The following is an 18,025-nucleotide window of genomic DNA, read 5'->3' on the forward strand; positions in this document are numbered from 1 at the left end:
GTCAATGTTAACCCTAACTTCAACATGTAACTGAAAGAATATAGTTACATTATGGAAATGTGCTTTTATTCCATCCAAGGATAAGTTCACATGCGATATGTTGTGATCGCCATGTTTTCCATTCTATCTGTCAACTTTGTATTGCGACATAAGCGCTCAATGTTTTAAATGAGTTTGGTAACATTCATGATGCATTTCATGCATCCAGCTTATTGAAGATGTCTGTAAGGCTAAAAAAACCATCTTTCCTTTTGTGGGTATATATTCAGATGACATATTCATGTTAACAAGAAACAAAATTAATTTGTTGATCTCTAAGGTCAAGAGACTTAATTAATGGCATATACCTATTCTTACTTTTATACGCCCAAGTACCTTTCAAGGTAAACAGCTCACTTCTGAGCCCACGAGTCTCTCAGAACTTTGATACGCTCCTTCTTCTCCAAATTCGGTACCGTTGTTGGTCACTCCTCAAAATTTAGGGAAAAAATTTTCTTTAACGGGTGGGTAATGTAACGACCCGACTTTTTCGACTTATATTTTTGTGCTCTATACTTTCACGAAACTGCGTATTTATGCGTACTGAGCTAGTTTATGCTCTGGGATCTTATTTCATGATAATTACTTTCGTTAATACCTTACAGCGTGTTATTAAGTGCGTAATCACTTAACTTGATCCTCGAATGCTTTTACGATCGTTAGTGTCACTTGTCGTTTGAAACGAGCTATGTACTTGGTACACGTTTAACATTTGTCATAATTGGAATATTATGACTTCGTAATACTAATTGTTATTTATTAATAACAATTACTTGGCTTATTGGTTGCTTAATTATGGTTAGTAATTTACTAATGCACACTAGTTAGTCTTATTGGACTTTTTACCTTAATGGACCTAAGCCCACCCTACTCTAGCTAATGGACTTTTAAGTTAGCCCAATTTTAATAAGATTATGACCCATTAAGAAGTAGAACAAAAACCTATTAATATGAGCCAACATACTAGCATGATCCCAACAACAAGCACCACCTTTAGACCACCACCATGCAAAAAGCAAAAAGTTGTCCCCTTGCCCCCCCCCCCCCTAAAAAAAAACCTACGGCCACCAATACCCTCCACCACTATATATATCAAGCTTATTCCTTCCATTTCACACTTGATCTCATTCTCATTTTACACACACTTGCTCTCTAATTTTCTCTCTAGTCTTTCTCACACTAAAAATTGTAAGTTTTAAATTTTCTTCTTCTTCGTTTTCTCTTCATGATCACGACATCATCATCATCATCATCTAAGATCAAGCTTTCTAGCTTTTTGATCTTGTTATATCTTGTAGATTCAAACTTATGTCTTGCTTGTTTGCTTGAATCAAAGTTTGTAGCTTTAATCTTAAATAGAACTTGTGTTTGTGTTAAGATTAAGAACATGATGTAACCTTGGTTCATCATCCTTCTAAAGCTCTTAAGTGAGTTGTATTACTTCTTAGTCTTGACATTGTGTGTTGATGGTTGAAACTTGGTAAAATTGATGTTAAAACATCAAAGAGTTGTACACTTGAAGCTTACACGCACCAAGAATGAGAACCCTGATGAGCATCACGCAACAAGAAACCCACTGAAGCACTTGTTTACTATTTTTCGGGGTCTGATCAGACTCCTGGGACTTCTGGAAAGTTGATTTTCAGATAGTTCGGTTCGGTTAGATGACTTTTCGTTTAAGACTCGCCTAAATCCGATATACGGTTTAGGATTTATAGCCTTCCGAAAATCACTACGCCTTTGTAACGACGTGCTGAAAATTCTGACCTACCCGCGCTTAAACCGTCGCCACGGTCAAACATCGAGTTAAGATCTGAAAATTGGACAGCGGTACGAGGACTCACATACGGAGCCTTGGCCACTGGCCGCACGTCTTTTCTGTTTGTATAGAATTCGTAGCAGCTGTCCGAAGTCAGCCTTTTGTTTCGACCTCTATTCTTATTGAAAACTTACTTTATCTTTTACGAATGATGATGATGATACTTAAGACTTAACTTATTTAATTTTAAACTTTTGGAGACAATTTACTGACTTAGTAACCATTGACTTAGGTTGAGGACCTTTTGGATCGACCAACTTACTTGTTTGGACCAACTTACTACTTGCTTACATTTTCGTATTGATTTTACCGCACATTCACTGTGAGTTATAGCTCCCTTTCTACTTTACTATTTTTGGGACTGAGAATACATGCACTTTTTATGTTTTACTTACTTGACACGTGAAATGTCCCGTTCATATTGATTATAAATGTTCCATATTAATTGATTTCATCGCGAGGGTTTGACCTCTATATGAGATGCTTTTCAAAGACTGCATTCATTTTTAAAACAACCATAACCTTTATTTTATCGATAAAGGTTTAAAAAGAATTACGTAGATTATCAAATAATGATAATCTAAAATATACCGTTTACACACGACCATTAAATAATGGTTTACAATAAGAATATATTACATAAAAATAAGTTTATTGAATGCAATTTTTACACAATATCATACAAGCATGGACTCTAAATCTTGTCCTTATTTTAGTATACAACAGCGGAAGCTCTTAATAATCACCTGAGAATAAACATGCTTAAAACGTCAACAAAAATGTTGGTGAGTTATAGGTTTTACCTATATATTATCAAATCATAATAATTGACCACAAGATTTCATTTTTATAGCACATCTCATATCAGGCATTTCGCAAACTGCATAGAGATAAAAAAATCATTCATATGTTGAACACTTGGTAACCGACGTTAACATAATGCATAGAATATCCCCAAAACAGAACCTCTCGTCTGTATAATAATCTCGAAGTACTAAACCATTCATAACCTGAATGGGGATTGTTAAGCCCAATAGATCTATCTTTAGGATTCGCGTCAATTAGGGGCCATTTCCCTAATTCTTAGGTTACCAGACTTGAAGGGCGATATTCGGTTTAATAATTTAACCATAGAATGTAGTTTTTCGTAGTTGTGTCTATTTTGTAAAACATTTATAAAGCTGCATGTATTCTCATCTAAAAAAAAATTAGATTTTAAAAAGTGGGACTATAACTCACTTTCACAGATTTTTACTTCGTCGGGAAGTAAGACTTGACCGCTGATCGATTCACGAACCTATAACAAATATGTACATATATTTCAATTTATGATCGGAATATATTCACAACATTTTTTATTACGTTTTTATGATTGAAGTTTGGTAAGTTAGCAGTCCTCGTTAGTAACCTACAACTAGTTGTCCATAGTTAGATGTACAGAAATAAATCAATATATATATATATATATATATATATATATATATATATATATATATATATATATATATATATATATATATATATCTTGAATCAATCCATGACCCAGTGTATACACGTCTCAGGCTAGATCACAACTTAAAGTATATATATTTTTTGGAATCAACCTCAACCCTGTATAGCTAACTCAAACATTACTGCATATAGAGTGTCTATGGTTGTTCCAAATAATATATATAGATGGGTCGATATGATATGTCAAAACATTGTATACATGTCTATGGTATCCCAAGATTACATAATATGTATAATACAATATAAATTAGTTAGGATATCTTTAGTCTAGATTTGTTACAAAATTTTCGTAGCTAAAACTAGCAAGTTTAACCAATTTTGTTTTACCCGTCATTTCTTCGTTTCAAATCCGTTTTGAGTGATTCAAGTTGCTATGGTTTTATAATGAACTGAAATGTATGAAACTAAACAGAAAAAGTATAAGTTTATAGTCGGAAATACAGGTTACAAGTCATTTTTTAAAGAGGTAGTCATTTCCGTCGAAAAAACGACATCTTGATGACCATTTTGAAAAACATACTTCCACTTTGTGTTTAACCATGATTTTTGGATATAGTAACATGTTTATATGTAATATCATTTTTCCAGAAAACAAACTTCCAATTCAAAGATTAAGATACTTTTTATTTTTTTAACCCAAAACAGCCCCCGATTTCACTACGACGGCGTATGTCCGGTTTTACGGTGTTCTTCGTGTTTCCAGGTTTTAAATCATTAAGTTAGCATATCATATAGATATAGAACATGTGTTTAGTTGATTTTAAAAGTCAAGTTAAAAGGATTAACTTTGTTTGCGAACTAGTTTAGAATTAACTAAACTATGTTCTAGTGATTACATGTTCAAATCTTCGAATAAGATAGTTTTATATATATGAATCGAATGATGTTATGAACATCATTACTACCTCAAGTTTAGTAGGTAAACCTACTGGAAGTGACAAAAATTGATCTTTCTTCAAAGAATTCTTGGATGGCTTGAAAGTTCTTGAAGTAGAATCATGACACGAAAACAAGTTCAAGTAAGATTTCCACTCGAAATAAGAGAGTTATAGTTATAAAAATTGAATCAAAGTTTAAATATGAGTATTACCTTGTATTAGAAAGATATCTTACAGTAAATAAGAAAGATTTCTTGAGCTTAGATGATTAATTGGATTGGATTAGAAAGCTTGGAAGTAATCTTGCAAACTTGATAGTATTCTTGATTTTATGAAACTAGAATTTATAGAATTTATGAAGAACACTTAGAACTTGAAGATAGAACTTGAGAGAGATTAATTATATGAAGAAAATTGAAGAATTAAAGTGTTTGTAGGTGTTTTTGGTCGTTGGTATATGGATTAGATATAAAGGATGTGTAAGTTTGTTTTCATGTAAATAATTCATGAATGATTTATAATATTTTTTGTAATTTTGTGAGATATTTCATGCTAGTTATCAAATGATGGTTCTCACATGTTTAAGGACTCACATGGGCTGCTATGGAGCTGATGATTGAGTGTATATACCAATAGTATATACATCTTAGAAGCTGTGTATTGTACGAGTACGAATACATGTGCATACGAGTAGAATTGTTGATGAAAATGAATGAGAATGTAATTGTAAGCATTTTTGTTAAGTAGAAGTACTTTGATATATGTCTTAAAGTCTTTCAAAAGTGTACTAATACATCTAAATACACTACATGTATATACATTTTAACTGAGTCGTTAAGTCATCGTTAGTCGTTACATGTAAGTGTTGTTTTAAAACCTTTCAGTTAACGATCTTGTTAAATGTAATTAATTCATTGTTATTATACTTAAATGAGATGTTAAATTGTTATGTTAACATGATAACATGGTGTATGAATATATCTTAACATCATATATATATGTTAAAATACTATTACAACGATAATCGTTACGTATATATATTGTTTCAAAATTCTTAAGTTAGTAGTCTTGTTTTACATATGTAGTTCATTGTTAATATACTTAATGATATATATAATTATCATTTTATCATGTTAAATATAGTGTAACAATATCTTAATATGATACATATGTATTTAGTAAGACGTTGTTATAACGATAATCGTTATATATATCGTTTCGAGTTTCTTAACTTAGTAGTCTCATTTTTATGTATATAACTCATTGTTAATATACCTAGTGATATACTTACTTATCATAATATCATGTTAACTATATATATATATATATATATATATATATATATATATATATATATATATATATATATATATATATATATCATATAGTTTTTACAAGTTTTAACGTTCGTGAATCGCCGGTCAACTTGGGTGGTCAATTGTCTACATAAAACTCATTTCAATAAATCAAGTCTTAATAAGTTTGATTGCTTAACATGTTGGAAACATTTAATCATGTAAATATCAATCTCATTTAATATATATAAACATGGAAAAGTTCTGGTCACTACAGTACCTACCCGTTAAATAAATTTCATCCCGAAATTTTAAGCTGTAGAAGTTGTTAACGAATCTTCTGGAAATAGGTGCGGGTATTTCTTCTTCATCTGATCTTCACGCTCTCAGATGAACTCGGGTCCTCTACGAGCATTCCATCAAACCTTAACAATTGGTATCTTGTTTTGCTTAAGTCTTTTAACCTCACGATCCATTATTTCGACGGGTTCTTCAATGAATTGAAGTTTTTCATTGATTTGAATTTTGTCTAATGGATTAGTGAGATCTTCTTTAGCAAAACATTTCTTCAAATTCGAGACGTGGAAAGTGTTATGTACAGCCGCGAGTTGTTGAGGTAACTCAAGTTGGTAAGCTACTGGTCCGACACGATCTATAATCTTGAATGGTCTAATGTACCTTGGATTTAGTTTCTCCCGTTTACCAAATCGAACAACGCCTTTCCAAGGTGAAACCTTAAGCATGAACAACTCTCCAATCTAAAATTCTATATCCTTTCTTTTACTGTCCGCGTAGCTCTTTTGTCGACTCTGGGCGGTTTTCAATCGTTGTTGAATTTGGATGATTTTCTCGGTAGTTTCTTGTATTATCTCTGGACCCGTAATCTGTTTATCCCCCACTTCACTCCAACAAATCGGAGACCTGCACTTTCTACCATAAAGTGCTTCAAACGGCGCCATCTCAATACTCGAATGGTAACTGTTGTTGTAGGAAAATTCTGCTAATGGTAGGTGTCGATCCCAACTGTTTTCGAAATCGATAACACATGCTCGTAGCATGTCTTCAAGGGTCTGTATCGTCCTTTCACTTTGCCCACCAGTTTGTGGATGATAAGCAGTACTCATGTCTAGACGAGTCCCCAATGCTTGTTGTAGTGTCTGCCAAAACCTTGAAACAAATCTGCCATCCCTATCAGAGATAATAGAGATTGGTATTCCATGTCTGGAGACAACTTCCTTTAAATATAATCGCGCCAACTTCTACATTTTATCATCTTCTCTCATTGGCAGAAAGTGTGCTGATTTGGTAAGACGATCGACTATTATCCAAATAGTATCATAACCACTTGCAGTTCTTGGCAATTTAGTAATGAAATCCATGGTAATATTTTCCCATTTCCATTCTGGGATTTCAGGTTGTTGAAGTAGACCTGATGGTTTCTGATGTTCAGCTTTGACCTTAGAACACATCAAACATTCTCCTACATATCTCGCAATACCGGCTTTCATACCCGGCCACCAAAAATGTTTCTTGAGGTCCTTGTACATCTTTCTCGCTCCGGGATGTATTGAGTATCTGGTTTTATGTGCTTCCCCAAGTATCATTTCTCTCACATCTCCAAACTTTGGTACCCAAATTCTTTCAGCTCTATATCGAGTTCCATCTTCCAGAATATTAAGGTGTTTCTCCGATCCTTTGGGCATTTCATTCTTCAAATTCCCTTCTTTTACGACACCCTGTTGCGCCTCCTTTATTTGAGTAGTAAGGTTAGTACGAATAATTATATTCATAGCTTTTACCTGCATAGGTTCTCTGTCCTTTCTACTCAAAGCGTCTGCTACCACATTCGCCTTCCCCGGATGGTAACGAATCTCGAAATCGTAATCATTCAATAACTCAATCCACCAACGCTGCCTCATGTTTAGTTGTTTTTGATTAAATATGTGTTGGATACTTTTGTGATCGGTATATATAATACTTTTGACCCCATATAAGTAGTGCCTCGAAGTCTTTAATGCAAAAACAACCGCGCCTAATTCCAAATCATGCGTCGTATAATTCTGCTCGTGAATCTTCAATTGTCAAGACTCATAAGCAATTACTTTCGTTCGTTGCATTAATACACAACCGAGACCTTGCTTTGAGGCGTCACAATATATCACAAAATCATCATTCCCTTCAGGCAATGACAATATAGGTGCCGTAGTTAACTTTTCCTTCAACAATTGAAACGCTTTCTCCTGCTCATCCTTCAATTCAAACTTCTTCCCTTTATGCGTTAATGCAGTCAAGGGTTTTGCTATTTTGGAAAAATCTTGGATGAATCTTCTGTAGTAACCAGCTAGTCCTAAAAATTGGCGTATATGCTTCAGAGTTTTCGGGGTTTTCCACTTTTCAACGGTTTCAATCTTTGCCGGATCCACCTGAATACCTTCTTTGTTCACTATGTGACCGAGGAATTGAACTTCTTCCAACCAAAATGCACACTTTGAAAACTTAGCGTACAGTTTTTCTTTCCTCAACAACTCTAGCACTTTTCTTAAATGTTCTTCGTGCTCTTGATCATTCTTTGAGTAGATAAGTATGTCATCGATGAAGACAATGACAAACTTGTCAAGATATGTTCCACACACTCGGTTCATGAGGTTCATGAACACATCCGGTGTGTTAGTTAAACCAAACGGCATAACCATAAACTCGCAATGATCGTAAAGCGTCCTAAAAGCATTCTTCAGAATATCATCCTCCTTCACCCGCATTTGATGATATCCGGAACGTAAATCAATCTTCGAATAAACTGACGAACCTTGTAGTTATTCAAATAAGTCGTCGATTCTCGGTAGTGGGTAACGGTTCTTGATGGTAAGTTTGTTCAACTCTCGGTAGTCGATACACAACCTGAATGTACCATCTTTCTTCTTGACAAACAAAATAGGAGCTCCCCATGGTGATGTGCTTGGTCGAATGAAACCACGCTCTAAGAGTTCTTGTAATTGGCTTTGGAGTTCCTTCATTTCGCTGGGTGCGAGTCTGTATGGAGCACGAGCTATTGGTGCAGCTCCTGGTACGAGATCTATTTGAAATTCAACAGATCGGTGTGGAGGTAGTCCTGGTAATTCTTTCGGAAATACATCGGGAAATTCTTTTGCGACGGGAACATCATTGATGTTCTTTTCTTCGAGTTTGACTTCTTCGATGTGTGCTAGAAAGGCATAGCAACCTTTTCTTATTAGTTTTTGCGCCTTCAAATTAGTAATAAGATTTAGCTTCGCGTTGCTCATTTCTCCGTATACCATTAAGGGTTTTCCTTTTTCTCTTACAATGCGAATTGCATTTTTGTAACATACGATTTCCGCTCTCTCCTTTTTCAACCAGTCCATGCCGATTATCACATCAAAACTCCCTAACTCTACTGGTATCAAATCAATCTTAAACGTTTCGCTAACCAGTTTAATTTCTCGATTCTGACATATCTTATCTGCTGTAATTAATTTACCGTTTGCTAATTCGAGTAAAAATTTATTATCCAAAGGCGTCAATGGACAACTTATTTTAGCACTTAAATCCTTATTCATATAGCTTCTATCCGCACCAGAATCATATAAAACATAAGCAGATGTATTGTCAATAAGAAAGGTACCCGTAACAAGCTCCGGATCTTCCTGTGATTCAACCGCATTAATGTTGAAGACTCTTCCTCGGCGTTGCCCATTATTATCCCCCAGATTTGGACACACATTTTTGTAGTGGCCCTTCTTCCCGCATCCGAAACAGGTAATGTCGGCATAACTTGTTCCGACATTATTTGTTCTCTTAGCCATTGATCCGTAGATTTTGCACTTTGTCGCACCATGGCCCTTTCTTTTACACTTAGTACACACTGCAGTACAGAGCCCAGTTGGATGGTATCCTTCACACCTCTGACATGGTTTCTGCCTCTTGTTGTTTTTGTTGGGATTGTTGTTGTTGCGGTTGTTATTGTTGTTGAAACGGTTGTTGTAGTTGTTGCTGGGGTGGTTGTTGTTGTTGCGAAAATTGGTGTGATTGTAGTTGTGATTGTTGTGTTGATTGTTAAAATTGTGACCCTTGTCACTGGTTTCTTCCCACTTTCTCTTGATTTGTTTCGTGTTGGCTTCTTTGGCCGCCTGCTCTTTATCTCTTTCCTCAATCTGATTTATGAGTTTATGAGCCATTCGACTCGCCTTTTGTATGGAGGCGGGCTCATGTGAACTTATATCTTCTTGGATCCTTTCTGGTAACCCTTTTACAAATGCGTCGATTTTCTCCTCTTTATCTTCGAACGCTCTTGGGCACAATAAACACAACTCCGTGAATCGTCGTTCGTATGTGGTAATATCGAATCCTTGTGTTCGTAATCCCTTAAGCTCTACTTTTATCTTATTGACCTCGCTTCTGGGATGATACTGCTCAGTCATCAGATGTTTGAATGCTAACCACGGTAGTGCGTAAGCAGCATCTTGTCCCACCTGCTCGAGATAGGTGTTCCACCATGTTAACGCAGCACCTGTGAAAGTATGCGTAGCGTACTTTAGTTTGTCTTCTTCAGTGCACTTACTTATGGCAAACACCAATTCGACCTTTTCGGTCCACCGTTTTAATCCGATTGGACCCTCGGTTCCATCGAATTCCAGAGGCTTACAGGCAATGAATTCTTTGTAGGAGCATCCTATACGATTTCTTGTGGCGTTATTTGCATTGCTAGATTCAGAGTTATTGTTGTTGTTTTGCATTGCAGCCTGTACTGCGGCTACGTTTGCTGCAAGGAAAACACGGAAGCCTTCCTCGCTCATGTCCAAATTCTGACGAGTCGTCGGTGCCATTTCCTTCAAAAATAGCCCAAAAGAATTAAGTTAATCATATAGAATATTAAGAGTAGTCAATAGTATTTCGTAGCATAATATGAACTCATTTATAAAAGCTTTTTCTTCATATTAGCGTTTTATAGTTTTAATTCGGGTAGTACTTAGCCGTTAAGTTCATACTTAGTAGCTAATATACCATTCAACTACTACAATTCTATATGAAAAACTGATTATAATAATATTTCGCGTTCAAACTTTTATACAATATTTTACAAACTTACAATACGGCTATTATACATATAACATGAAATATAGCACACAATAACTTTGATACAAAATAGTTGTGACAATAATTTCTAGTTTAACGCAAGTCGTTCAGCAAAGGCAATAAAGACACGTAATTCATAGGTCCAGAAACAAGTCATGCATTCTGGTTTTACTAAGACTACTTCCCATCCTTGGTCTTGTGGAACATAACCGTTGTGGCCGTTGACAAGAAAACATGTTGTAACATCGTCGAAGGGATGAGGGTTTCGTAATGTCCAACAGCCCCTTAATAATCTAAAAACTTTATTTCTCACCCCAACTACTGAATCCGTCACTTGTGGGAAGGTTTTATTTAAAAGTTGAAATCCGATGTTCTTTTTCTCACTTTGGTGAGAAGCGAACATCACTAACCCGTAAGCATAACATGCTTCTTTATGTTGCATGTTAGCAGCTCTTTCTAAAGCTCGAAGTCCTATGTTGGGATATGTTGAGTCAAAATAGGTTTTTAACCCGTAGCGTAAAATTGCATTTGAGTTCCCCGCATTTAACCCTTTAAAGAGAAAATTTACGGTCTCCCCAATGTGATATACCCCATCTTTCAAATGAAAGCCTTTTATAAACTAAGGCATGCCTGAAACTTTCATCAAATGTTCTACACACTAATTTCGCCGTAAATAATTGTACCGATGAATTCTGATCGACTTTAGACAAGATTTCATCAATCATGTCCCCGGGTAGGTCTTCTAAAATTTTTGGTTGTCTATCCTTAACATCCATTTTTGTTTTTATACTGTAAAAATAGACGAGGGTTAGATTCGTAAAAGATAATTATCAAATAATACAAGCAATTTTCACATACAACAAGAAAAGTACAAGCACACTTATTTTACATATTTTACACCCCATGATTACAACTCTTTAATCCGACTCACTAGTTTCTTCCTCTTCGGACCTGTTTCATTTTGCTAACTTTCTAGGGATATATGGTGCTCCGCTAATACGAGCCGTTCTTTTCACAAATGGTCTAGAAAAACCTGGTGGCTTAGAGGTTCCCGGGTTATTGTTACAACTTAAGAAATACGGGTGTTGATGATACATATATAGTTCATCGGGGTTGGAATCAAGTTTCTCTATTTTAATGCCCTTTCCCTTATTATTTTCTTTTGCCTTTTCAAATTGGGTCGAGGTAATTTCTATAACATCATCGGAATCCTCATCGGGATCCGATTCATCGGAAAATTGGTATTCTTCCCAATATTTTGCTTCCTCGGCGGAAACATCATTGACCATTATTAATTTTGGTCCATTAGTTGAGGGTTTTCTTTTATTTGTCTGTTTTTCAGTGGTTCCTAAAATTTCCCCCTCCGGAACCTCTTCTTCCGGTTCCTCTTCTTCCGGTTCCTCCTCTTCCGGTTCCTCTTCTTCTGGTTCCTCTTCTTCCGGTTCCTCTTCGGGAATTTGTGAATCTTCCCAAAATATATTCGATTCTTCATTATTATTAGGTGAGTTGATGGGATTTGTACTAGAGGTAGACATCTAACACACAATATCAAACATGTTAAGAGATTAATATATCACATAATATTTACATGTTAACAATATATAGTTTCCAATAAAAATGTTAAGCAATCGTTTTTCAAGTAAACACGGTCGAAATCCAGACTCACTAATACATCCTAACGAACTTGATAAGACACACTAATGCAAATTTCTGGTTCTCTAAGACCAACGCTCGGATACCAACTGAAATGTCCCGTTCATATTGATTATAAACGTTCCATATTAATTGATTTCGTCGCGAGGGTTTGACCTCTATATGAGACGTTTTTCAAAGACTGAATTCATTTTTAAAACAACCATAACCTTTATTTTATCGATAAAGGTTTAAAAAGCATTACGTAGATTATCAAATAATGATAATCTAAAATATACCGTTTACACACGACTATTACATAATGGTTTACAATAAGAATATATTACATCAAAATAAGTTTCTTGAATACAGTTTTTACACAATATCATACAAGCATGGACTCCAAATCTTGTCTTTATTTTAGTATGCAACAGCGGAAGCTCTTAATAATCACTTGAGAATAAACATGCTTAAAACGTCAACAAAAATGTTGGTGAGTTATAGGTTTAACCTATATATTATCATATCATAATAATTGACCACAAGATTTCATTTTTATAGCACATCTCATATCAGGTATTTCGCAAACTGCATAGAGATAAAAAAAAATCATTCATATGTTGAACACTTGGTAACCGACGTTAACATAATGCATAGAATATCCCCAAAACAGAACCTCTCGTCTGTATAATAATCTCGAAGTACTAAACCATCCATAACCTGAATGGGGATTGTTAAGCCAATAGATCTATCTTTAGGATTCGCGTCAATTAGGGGCCATTTCCCTAATTCTTAGGTTACCAGACTTGAAGGGCGATATTCGGTTTAATAATTCAACCATAGAATGTAGTTTTTCGTACTTATGTCTATTTTGTAAAATATTTATAAAGCTGCATGTATTCTCATCCCAAAAAAATATTAGATTTTAAAAAGTGGGACTATAACTCACTTTCACAGATTTTTACTTCGTCGGGAAGTAAGACTTGGCCACTGGTCGATTCACGAACCTATAACAAATATGTACATATATATCAATTTATGATCGGAATATATTCACAACATTTTTTATTATGTTTTTATGATTTAAGTTTGTTAAGTTAGCAGTCCTCGTTAGTAACCTACAACTAGTTGTCCATAGTTAGATGTACAGAAATAAATCAATATATATATATATATATATATATATATATATATATATATATATATATATATATATATATATATATATATATATATATATATATATATATATATATATGTATGTATATATATATATATGTATGTATATATATATATATGTATATACATATACATATATACATATATATATATATATATATATATATATATATATATATATATATATATATATATATATATATATATATATATATATATATATATATATATATATCTTGAATCAATCCACGACCCAGTGTATACACGTCTCAGGCTAGATCACAACTCAAAGTATATATATTTTTTGGAATCAACCTCAACCCTGTATAGCTAACTCAAACATTACTGCATATAGAGTGTCTATGGTTGTTCCAAATAATATATATATAGATGGGTCGATATGATATGTCAAAACATTGTATACGTATCTATGGTATCCCAAGATTACATAATATGTATAATACAATATAAATTAGTTAGGATATGTTTAGTCTAGATTTGTTACAAAATTTTCGTAGCTAAAACTAGCAAGTTTAACCAATTTTGTTTTACCCGTCATTTCTTTGTTTCAAATCCGTTTTGAGTGATTCAATTTGCTATGGTTTCATAATGAACTGGAATTTATGAAACTAAACATAAAAAGTATAAGTTTATAGTTGAAAATACAGGTTACAAGTCATTTTTTAAAGAGGTAGTCATTTCCGTCGAAAAAACGACATCTTGATGACCATTTTGAAAAACATACTTCCACTTTGTGTTTAACCATGATTTTTGGATATAGTATCATGTTCATATGTAATATCATTTTTCCATAAAATAAACTTCCAATTCAAAGATTAAGATACTTTTTATTTTTTTTTAAACCCAAAACAGCCCCCGATTTCACTACGACGGCGTATGTCCGGTTTTACGGTGTTCTTCGTATTTCCAGGTTTTAAATCATTAAGTTAGCATATCATATAGATATAGAACATGTGTTTAGTTGATTTTAAAAGTCAAGTTAGAAGGATTAACTTTGTTTGCGAAAAAGTTTAGAATTAACTAAACTATGTTCTAGTGATTACATGTTCAAATCTTCGAATAAGATAGTTTTATATATATGAATCAAATGATGTTATGAACATCATTAATACCTCATGTTTAGTAGGTAAACCTACTGGAAGTGACAAAAATTGATCTAGCTTCAAAGGATTCTTGGATGGCTTGAAAGTTCTTGAAGTAGAATCATGACACGAAAACAAGTTCAAGTAAGATTTCCACTCGAAATAAGATAGTTATAGTTATAGAAATTGAATCAAAGTTTAAATATGAGTATTACCTTGTATTAGAAAGATATCTTACAGTAAATAAGAAAGATTTCTTGAGCTTAGATGATTACTTTTATTGGATTAGAAAGCTTTGAAGTAATCTTACAAACTTGATAGTATTCTTGATATTATGAAACTAGAACTTATAGAATTTATGAAGAACACTTAGAACTTGAAGATAGAACTTGAGAGAGATCAATTAGATGAAGAAAATTGAAGAATGAAAGTGTTTGTAGGTGTTTTTGGTCGTTGGTATATGGATTAGATATAAAGGATGTGTAAGTTTGTTTTCATGTAAATAATTCATGAATGATTTATAATATTTTTTGTAATTTTGTGAGATATTTCATGCTAGTTGCCAAATGATGGTTACCACATATTTAAGGACTCACATGGGCTGCTATGGAGCTGATGATTGAGTGTATATACCAATAGTATATACATCTTAGAAGCTGTGTATTGTACGAGTACGAATACAGGTGCATACGAGTAGAATTGTTGATGAAAATGAATGAGGATGTAATTGTAAGCATTTTTATTAAGTAGAAGTACTTTGATATGTGTCTTGAAGTATTTCAAAAGTGTACTAATACATATAAATACACTACATGTATATACATTTTAACTGAGTCGTTAAGTCATCGTTAGTCGTTACATGTAAGTGTTGTTTTGAAACCTTTAAGTTAACGATCTTGTTAAATGTAATTAATTCATTGTTATTATACTTAAATGAGATGTTAAATTGTTATGTTAACATGATAACATGGTGTAGGAATATATCTTAACATCATATATATATGTTAAAATACTATTACAACGATAATCGTTACGTATATATATTGTTTCGAAATTCTTAAGTTAGTAGTCTTGTTTTACATATGTAGTTCATTGTTAATATACTTAATGATATATATAATTATCATTTTATCATGTTAAATATAGTGTAACAATATCTTAATATGATACATATGTATTTAGTAAGACGTTGTTATAACGATAATCGTTATATATATCGTTTCGAGTTTCTTAACTTAGTAGTCTCATTTTTATGTATATAACTCATTGTTAATATACCTAGTGATATACTTACTTATCATAATATCATGTTATATATATATATATATATATATATATATATATATATATATATATATATATCATCATCATATAGTTTTTACAAGTTTTAACGTTCGTGAATCGTCGGTCAACTTGGGTGGTCAATTGTCTACATGAAACTCATTTCAATAAATCAAGTCTTAACAAGTTTGATTGCTTAACATGTTAGAAATATTTAATCATGTAAATATCAATCTCATTTAATATATATAAACATGGAAAAGTTCGGGTCACTACAACACGAGTACTTAAACTTTATATATGTGTGAGTTATATAACGGCATAAACTTTTCCCTTAGCACGGTAACGTTTAACTATTGGTTTTTGAACCGGTAGATGCGAATCTTAGATATGGATCCATAGGGCTTGACATCCCCACTCGGGCTAGTCGCGCTAGCATTCAACGGGTGTTTAATACTTCGAGAACATACGCACACGCCAAGTGTACTTTTAGGGGGTAATATATTATTTTTACGTTAAGTTAGTTACCGGGTGCCCACGGGTAAGCATATACTTTATCGTACTGATTTGAAATACTATTTTGAAATGCTGATTTGAAGCACTGAAATCTCGTGGTCTATATTACATTACTGATTACAAACAAACTATAGCAAACCAACATTCGTGTTAACTTTTTAAGCATGTATTTCTCAGGTGCTTAGACGTTGTTGCTTCCGCTGTTAGACTTGCTGTTATAGACTCGATGTGTTAGAATTCCGCTGCATTGTTTAGAGATGTCTCAATCATGGAACTTTTATCTTGCATTCACAACTTATGTTATTTTTAAACAATGACTTTGTAATGACCTTTGTGTCACATACTTATGTTTATGCTTTCTATTCGTAGAAGCAAGTTATCATTTGTAAAACGTTATCTTTTCATGAATGCAAAACTTGTTTTTAAACAGCATATAATGTTTGACCTTGTAATGATCATGTTGTTGATGATCCGTACACATTGATTTTGTACGGGGCGTCACAAAATGCATGTCAAAGCCAATTACATGTGATTGAAAAAAAAATTAAATAACAAAATTTTTTTGAATTTTTTTTTTTTTGAAATTTTTTTTTTGAAAAATGTTCTTTTTTTGAAAAATGTTCTTTTTTTGAAAAATGTTTTTTTTTTTTGAAAAAAAAATTAAGAATTTTTTTTATTATTTTTAAAAAATCACATGTGATATTCGCGCCACATGTTGTACTCTGATTGGTCCCTTGGATCTCAACTTAAAAGTTAGATTTATTTGAATATTTCTCTAAGTATAATCAGTGTTGTAAATCTCCCGAGATCTCCCCGAGATCTCCCCCGAGATCTCGTTTTTAGAAGGCAACCAAGACGAGATATTCATCTCCCGAGATTTCTCGGTCAACGCGGTCAAACTTAGTCAAAGCTACGATTTCTCGGATTTTCTTGCTAATTTGTAAGATTTTCTTGTAAAATTCGTAATTTTTAAGATTTTCTCGCTCATTTCTCGAATATTTTTATAAAATCTCGTAAAAACGTATATAAATATACATATATTTACGTTTTTATGTATATTTTTATTAAAAAAACTATAGTCAACGTAAGTCAACGTCTGAGATCTCCCCGAGATTATTCCGAGATGCCGAGATCTCCCTAAAAAAGTCCAAACGAGATCTCTTCGAATTCCGAATTCTCCAACCTTGAGTATAATATATAACTCTCATACAAGCTTTTACTAACGGGGATAGAACTTTTAAGGGATAGGGAAATGCCATGCCCCCTCCCTAAATTTTGTAGTATTACGATAACTTTGTTAATAATTTAAGGTATTTCGGTGTTCTATTTGCTCCGTCCATCTCAAGAAACTAGAAACAAAATAGCAACGTAATCACTTTACTTCTAGTAAAATAGTTTATCTACTTACTGCTCACCATTTTATACGTAATAAATTTTGAAATTAAAATTTAGTAATTAGTTAATCACATAATCAAACTTTGTATATCAAAATTTCCTTCGTTAAATTTTTAAGTGTGTGTTATATATTGCTAGAATAGTACGGAGTATCTCTTTTATATTTCATTTCTTCTTACTTTTCATGTAACACTATGGAATAAATATATGGGTTATTCGTGTTTCTAGATCGTGTTTTTGTAATGGGCTGGGCTCCCTTTTAGCCCTTTATATAATATAAAATTG

Source organism: Rutidosis leptorrhynchoides, chromosome 4 (genome assembly GCF_046630445.1).
Source record: "Rutidosis leptorrhynchoides isolate AG116_Rl617_1_P2 chromosome 4, CSIRO_AGI_Rlap_v1, whole genome shotgun sequence".
NCBI classification, from domain to species: domain Eukaryota; kingdom Viridiplantae; phylum Streptophyta; class Magnoliopsida; order Asterales; family Asteraceae; genus Rutidosis; species Rutidosis leptorrhynchoides.